The sequence below is a fragment of the Ptiloglossa arizonensis genome, unplaced genomic scaffold (genome assembly GCF_051014685.1).
Source record: "Ptiloglossa arizonensis isolate GNS036 unplaced genomic scaffold, iyPtiAriz1_principal scaffold0341, whole genome shotgun sequence".
NCBI lineage: Eukaryota > Metazoa > Arthropoda > Insecta > Hymenoptera > Colletidae > Ptiloglossa > Ptiloglossa arizonensis.
In genome coordinates, this window is record NW_027478711.1 from 208,409 (window position 1) to 215,465 (window position 7,057).

At 51.7% G+C, this 7,057-nt stretch overlaps 1 pseudogene; it reads right to left on the reverse strand.

Moving 5' to 3' along the window:
- Positions 1-6,881: 6,881 nt before the first annotated feature.
- LOC143154647 (large subunit ribosomal RNA) overlaps positions 6,882-7,057 on the reverse strand; it is a 2,878-nt pseudogene continuing 2,702 nt past the window's right edge.

Consider the following 7,057-nt stretch of genomic DNA (forward strand, 5'->3'; position numbering starts at 1 on the left):
CTCGTCGCATGTTATGCTGCACGACCCGGTATTGTCTCAGAGGGATGCTCTCGGTTTTATTTCGTTTATTTTTGCCCGCCATAATCGGTCCGAGCTATAGCTTGTTCCAGCGCGACCTGATAGGACGCGCAGGACTTGTCTTTCGACCGATGGTCATGTCTTTTGCCCCTAGCCTTGCAGTTTGAACAGACCGGGGTCTTGTTCAAACTCTTGCAGGAGCTGATCGTGTGCCCACCTCTAGCACAATGTCCGCATATCTCCTCTTTGGTTTTACAGTGTTTGGCCATGTGGCCAAACCTCTGGCACTTAAAGCACCGAGCCACCGCAACGTAGTCCTGCACACGGCAAGACGACCATCCGATGTATACTCGGCCTCTTTCTTTGAGCCGCAGGCGAACCTGCGGGCTGCACTCAATGACCCAGTTGGTCGTTTTTGCGTTATTCGCCTTGGGCCCGGTTGCAAACCGGACTTTCAAGGCGGATGACACTTCCCCCTGTGTCATTTCACTGAGGTTTTGTTTCCAAATACTGGATACAACCTCCTCCTTTGTAACCTTGCGAGGAACGTCGTACACTATAAGTGTAGGCTTCCTCTTCGTTTGTACGGAAACTGAAAGACCCACTCCTTTCAGTTCCGCAGAATTCGTGAAGGCCTTCAGGTCTTCTTCGCGTTCGGTCTCGACGACTATGCCACCTGAGTGGATGCGTCGAACCGCTGTAACGCGGATCTTGGCCTTGGTAGGCTTAACGACAGACAGAACAGTGTTTTTTGTTACGTCACTGTTCTGCTTCTTTCCTTTCGGCGGGAATATGCGCACCGCGTTTCGGGGTGGCATCACCGCGTCTGAGGAGACTCTTTTGCTAACGACCTTAACCGCATCTGCGTAGGTCGACACCTTTGTTACCGTCGCAGATTTCGCATCTGGGCGGCTCACCGCCTTCAGCGTCCTCTGCGCCACGCTCTCTACGGCCGCCTTGAGGGACTCCTTGGAGTCCTGGCGCACCGCGGCGAGCTGCCCTTCGAGGAAGCTGCTGCGAATGAGCAGTTCCTGGACAAGCTCGTAGAGCGCGGATGTTTGGCCGATCACACGGCCACCGGCCTCCTTTGTTACCTTCGACTCCGGTCGAAGGCAGAAGCTCCGGACATCCGCGATCACGGCCGAGGCTTCGTCTCGTATGAGATCGAGCGGCCGTATTTTGGGCCCAGATACCGCCTCCGTCGGTACCTTGCCCCGTTTCTCGGAGGCCGGTTTGCCTGGTATGGCTGTGCCGGCCTTCTTCTTCCTGGAGACCGTTGTCCAGTCTCCAGGCTTTTCACCCGGGCCCGGTGGGATGTTCCCGTGGGCCTCCGACTTTTTATGAGCACTGGGCTTTACGGCCCGCGGCTCCTTTGGATTTTTACGGGTGGGAACACCCGGTCCATCCTGCTTTTGCGGCTTGACCGCGTCTTTTGGCTTTCTCCTTGGCACAGGCGGCGCGGGGTTTTTGTCACCCGCAGGCTTCGCCGTGCCTCTTGAGTCTTTGCTAGGAGAGGCGTGTTTCTGTCCCTCCCCAGCTTCCTCCTTCTCCTTCGTTTTTGGGGACGACGTGCCGGGAGCACCTGCATCGTCGACCTCCTTCTTTATTACCGCGTCGCTCTTGATAATCTCAAGAACGACCACGGGTTGGTCTGTGATTTGGGTTTGTATTGATGCCATATTTAGTTTCGTCTTTTCATCCCGCTGCATGTCCCAGCCTCCTCGGACCCTCAAATGGAACCTGGCTCCGCCAGGTTAGGACATTACCCAGGATATAGTCCGCGTTCCAAGGCCGACCGGGTCTCCCCGGACTCCAAGGTCCCCTTCCTCGCCCAAAATAGAACCCACTCGCCGAGACGTATGGTCGTTCCAAGCCGATTGACTAGGCAAAGAGCTGCTTTTCTCGCCTAGCCGCCCGTCTAGTCGAAGCAGTGGCCAAAGGTACGTGTTGGGTGCACACTCTCCCGCAGGACAGGGCCCCCTCAGATCCCAGGACCCACCTTTCCGACGACACGGGTCGCCCCGCACGGCAAACACGGGGGGGACAAACCTCAGCAGTTGCCCCCTCTGCTTCGCTACGTTCGGTTTAGCGATCCCGTTTGACACGGGACCCCCAGTGGGACCGCGTGGAGGTACGCAACGTAACTTGAACATGACCTCGGGCATCATGTCCCGAGTAAAACGGCCGGGCTGGGGAGCATCGACCCTTGGCTCACCTGAGTCCCAGCCCAAACTTTCGCTCGATAGCTTCACAATTCTGTTGCTTTTTTTTCCCAAGTGCCAGCGGCGTGTTGCTTTATTTTTCAATACGACGGGTGATCGGTCGCTTATAATTTTTACCCGCCGTGGCTCCTTCACTTGCTGCGCACTCTTTCCACTGTGTTTGTAGATGTTTCTAGGTGGGAGTACGCAGCATCCGCTTGGGTGGTTTCGTCATTGCCGAGGCCGGTGCCAGCTCCGGCTCGGTTTGAGCGTGTTTGGGCCGTAATGGACGATTTTTGGACTTTCGGTGAGCCAGGGGATGCTCTACCCCTGCTCCTGCAACCCCGGGTTCTGGTCTCCGTATTCCTACTTCATTGACCTAGCCCTTGAATTACTCCCCACCAGTAGATAGGGACAGAGGGAATCTCGTTAATCCATTCATGCGCGTCACTAATTAGATGACGAGGCATTTGGCTATATCCTGTACCATATCCGAGGATAGGTAGACTTCCGAGCTATACCTGCTCGTAAGGTATTTACACATTAGAAAACAAAAAAAAAAAAAAATTGTCGGGCCTACTTCATAGTTCCACTGCCAAACGATCTGCCCACAGGTTTGAAAAAATTAGGAACGGGGACCCTTTCGGGAGGCGAGCTTAGCCGCACGCTACGCGTGCGCCCAGGGAAAGCCCCGCGGAGGCGTCGCCCCGGATTCTGCATGCATAGAATCCGCCCCGCGCCCTGCGTACACAAAACATGTAACAGGACTCGCACCGCTCGGTGTAAAGGGCCGAGACGGGCTACATAGCATATATCAGCTGACAGCTGCCTCGTTCGTTTACTATAATTTTTCTTAGCCTTGCGACTGCGTTATCGATAAATACTCTATCCGGCCCGTAGGCTTGGTCCATAAATAATAATAAATAAATAAATATGTCAATAAATAATAAAGATAGTCATTAGACTCGTCAATAAATAAATAAATAACTAGGTAAATAAATAAATAAATAAATAGAAAAAATATATATGTAACCATCACATTACGTAATCGTAGTCAATGAACTGGTTCGCCATCTCAATCGACGATCGGAGTGCGATTAGTGAGGCCGTCAAGACATCATTGCTTACAAGTCCTAGGGTTTTCAAATTTCTCTCCGTTTCCTTGGGTACTGCGCCTCTGCACCCAACCACTATCGGGATTACTTGAGCTTGCAAGGCGTTCATTTTTATCCGTAAGTGTTCTGCCGTTTCCCGATATTTTTGTTGTTTTTCCCGGTATGCGTTCCGGAGATTGTCACGGTCCTCATAACGTACCGTGACGTCCACCACGTAAACCTTGTCATGGTCTTTTATGACCAAATCTGGTTTTCGTAGCTCCCCCAGAACGTTAATTACCGGCTCCTCGTACACAGCGCAGTGCCTGGCCACTTTGCTGAGCACGAGCTTGCATATCTCGTTATGGCGCTTTATACGCTTTGCCTTGGTATGGGTACATTGGCCCAGAATGTGACCCAAGGTCTCGGTCTGAGAGCCACATCGTCGACATTTATGATCGACGTCTTTGTTGGCTCTCCTAAGTACTACCCTTGTCCCGAACGTATTTGTTCGCAGTTTTAATGCGTCCAGATATCTGGACGGCCTCAATAAATTGGGGTTGTAAAGCCAGGCATTGCCGGTTTTGTCACCAAAGAATTCCTTGATGCCCTGGCCTTGAGAGACGAGCTGCCTCCATTTGTCTGTATCCCTCTTCCTGAGGGACCTGCGCGCGCCCTCGATATCTTGAAGGCTTGTGGGCCAACTGAGGCCCACCGACGTTGCGTATTTCCTTATAATTCCTTCCTGCCCTAGGTATGCACACCTAACCGCCTCATCTACGGCCTCCCTCATTTTAATCGCGTTTCTTAATTTTGCCAATTTCACGATATTAGCGATTCTCTGGACCCCCAGACCACCATGACTCTTATCGGAGTAAATAACTCCATCAGTCGTTGACTGATGGAGATGCAGAATTTTCTTTATTGTCTGTTTTACCTCATGGTCTATCTGGTCCAAGAGGCCCAAGGGAGGCGGATTTGCCACCAATTTATGTACATACCTGGGCAGTAGGTACGTTTTAATAAGGTTAACTTTTTGGTCCGGTTTTAGTTTCATTCGCGCAACGCATTTGGTCGCCTCTGAAATTTCTTTGAGATCGACGCGACGCAGGCCCCTCCAGGGATCCAACGTGGCTCCCAAGTATCTAATTGTGATTTCGGGGTCGGAGTACGGTACAGCCTCCAGACCCAGTTTTAATTCTGGGTTTTTAATATACCACGTTTTGCACTGACGTGCAATTTGGAATGCGCTACATTTTTCAGCCGCAGCTTTCATATTGAGTTTCTTAAGATAACCCTGTACCCTCTCACATTGTTTCTGTGCCTCAGTCTTATTTTTTGCCAGAAGTACAAGGTCATCTGCGAATGCCAAAATGGAGACCTTCTCGTCTCCCACCCCAACGCCCTCCGATGTCTCCTGTATAATACGAACCAGTGGTTCAATTATTAGATTGAAGAGGAGCGGGGACAAAGGATCCCCCTGTTTAACTCCTCTGAGTAGGGACACTGATAGGGTCTCTTTATTCCTACAATGTATAACCGTCCGACAACCATCGTACATTGTTTGTATATACTTTCCGATGGTTGCCGGAACGCCTTTAGCTTCCAGTGCCTCCCCCAGGACGCTGTGGGGAACCGTGTCGAAAGCTTTGGAAATATCCAAGACTGTAACTACGCCGCCTGTAGCCTCCTTCATTCGGCTTAGGGCGCTGCTGAGGATGGCTATATTATTTTTACAGCCATCCTCCCTCACAAAGCCCTTTTGTCTCGGGTGTTGCGATATCGTGCCTCTTATTCTCTTATCTATCATCGCCGAATACAGTCTACCCAACAAGGAGCCTATTGTAATGGGCCTCCAGTTGCTGACTTCCGCCACGCTCTTCCCCGTTTTGGGTATGAGCGTTGTACGGTTCAGCTTCCATTGCGCAGGGTAGATTCGGCTCAGCAATAATAAATTGCACAATTTGGCAAATGTTAGCAGCGCCCCAGCCCTTCGCAAGTGGATCTTTTTAATCTGGTCCACTCCTGCAGCTGTATCCTTCTTTATTTTCTTTAATTTTTCCACAAGCTCGCCCACAGCGATGGGTACCCATATTTGGTCCATTTCTATTTTTGGATTACTAGCTTGTTTCACTGGAATTTTCGTTTGGGGTCCGACTACACCCCAGAGACCCGAGTACAGTGTCCCCACTGCCTCCTTATCTGGAAGATCCACCTCCTTCTCTTGGATGGTCTTCCCCATTATCGCCAGATCCAGGAGCTTTCTGGGGCATTTCTTGTAAAGCTCCTGATATCTGGCATATTCAAACCTCCTCCTATTGTTCGTCCCCTTGCTCTTTTTCTTCGGTTGACAGTCCGCTTCTCGGCCTTTGTTGGGCCCTTTGCTCGCCTCAACGCCTTCCTGTAGTCGCTTCGTGAAGCTTTCCAGCAAGGCGTTCACAGCGGACTCGTCGACCTCATCCCGACCAGCCAGCTCCTCTATCGCTTTTTCAATATATTTAAAATGATTTGACTCATCTAGCGGGCTGGTCATAATGGCCCCCCTTATAACCACCTTCCAGTTTTCCAGGCTGGAAAGGGGCTGGGGGCTTACTTCTTCAGCGGCCGACTCATACGAGCTGCCGTCGGAGGACTCCTCCGAAGGGCCCTCATCGACCGCTTCCTCCTCCCTTTGCACGGGCAGGAGCCTCCTTTTATCGCTGATTTGCTTAAGTGTTTTTCCAGGGAGAAAAGGTTTAATAGCGACATTCGGCTGACGAAGGCTTTTAAACCTTTCGTTCAGCCGGACGAGGAGGTCGGTTTCCTCCTCTGACCAGGCCGAGGCTCTTCTGCCTGGTCTACTACCTCCCTGGTTTGCGGTGCCAGCCCTTCTTTTCTCATTCCTTATTTCCGGGTGCCTATGCAACTCATGCATAGACAAACCCCGCTTGGTAGCAAATCGCCCTCCACAGGCGTCGCATATCACCCCTTCACATTCATTACCAGGGACCAGCCCTTTGCATTTTGGGAGGTGGCACCTACATGCATGTAATTTAGGAAATTCCTTATGACATGTGGCGCACCTCCATTTGATTCTTATCCTTGGATGTTGGTCCTCTGCATGGTCTTTAAACTGCGACGCCTGCAGGAACGACCTGCCACGGCCAGACAGGCTGCACGCAACGCACTCAATCTGCCCGCCCAAAGGGAGGTCCACACATTGAGTAATCTCGTTGTCCGATATCATGCCAAGGTCGTCATCATTAGCCCTCCGATCCACAGCGGACATGTCCGCCACAGAAGATCCAGGGCCGGGAGCTTCTGTGTCCGAGGCACCTTTACTACTAGCCATTTGTAAGAGAAAAAAAAAAAAATTTTTTTCCAATTTCTAGGTTCCAAACGTCACCAACTCGTAGCCATTAGACTTGCCAGGTTGTAGGTGCACTTACTGAGGAGACCAAGCGACCTGACGGCCGCCCAACCTCCCTCCTATTTACTGATCCGGAGGACCTTCAGGCCTCCAGATTAACGGCACTACGTACCTCTTCACCAAACTGGAGACTAAGTCTCCCTCTCCAAGCTACCACTTACAATGGAGCCTGGTCCAGCGGCCGACAGACCGCCTGGTCTCCTAGCTCGGGAAGGTGGGGTCGCCGGGCCCATACAGTGTGCACCGTCACTGCCCCTGCCTTACGAGGCAGGCCCCTGCCTTAAGAGAGTCATAGTTACTCCCGCCGTTTACCCGCGCTTTTTTGAATTTCTTCA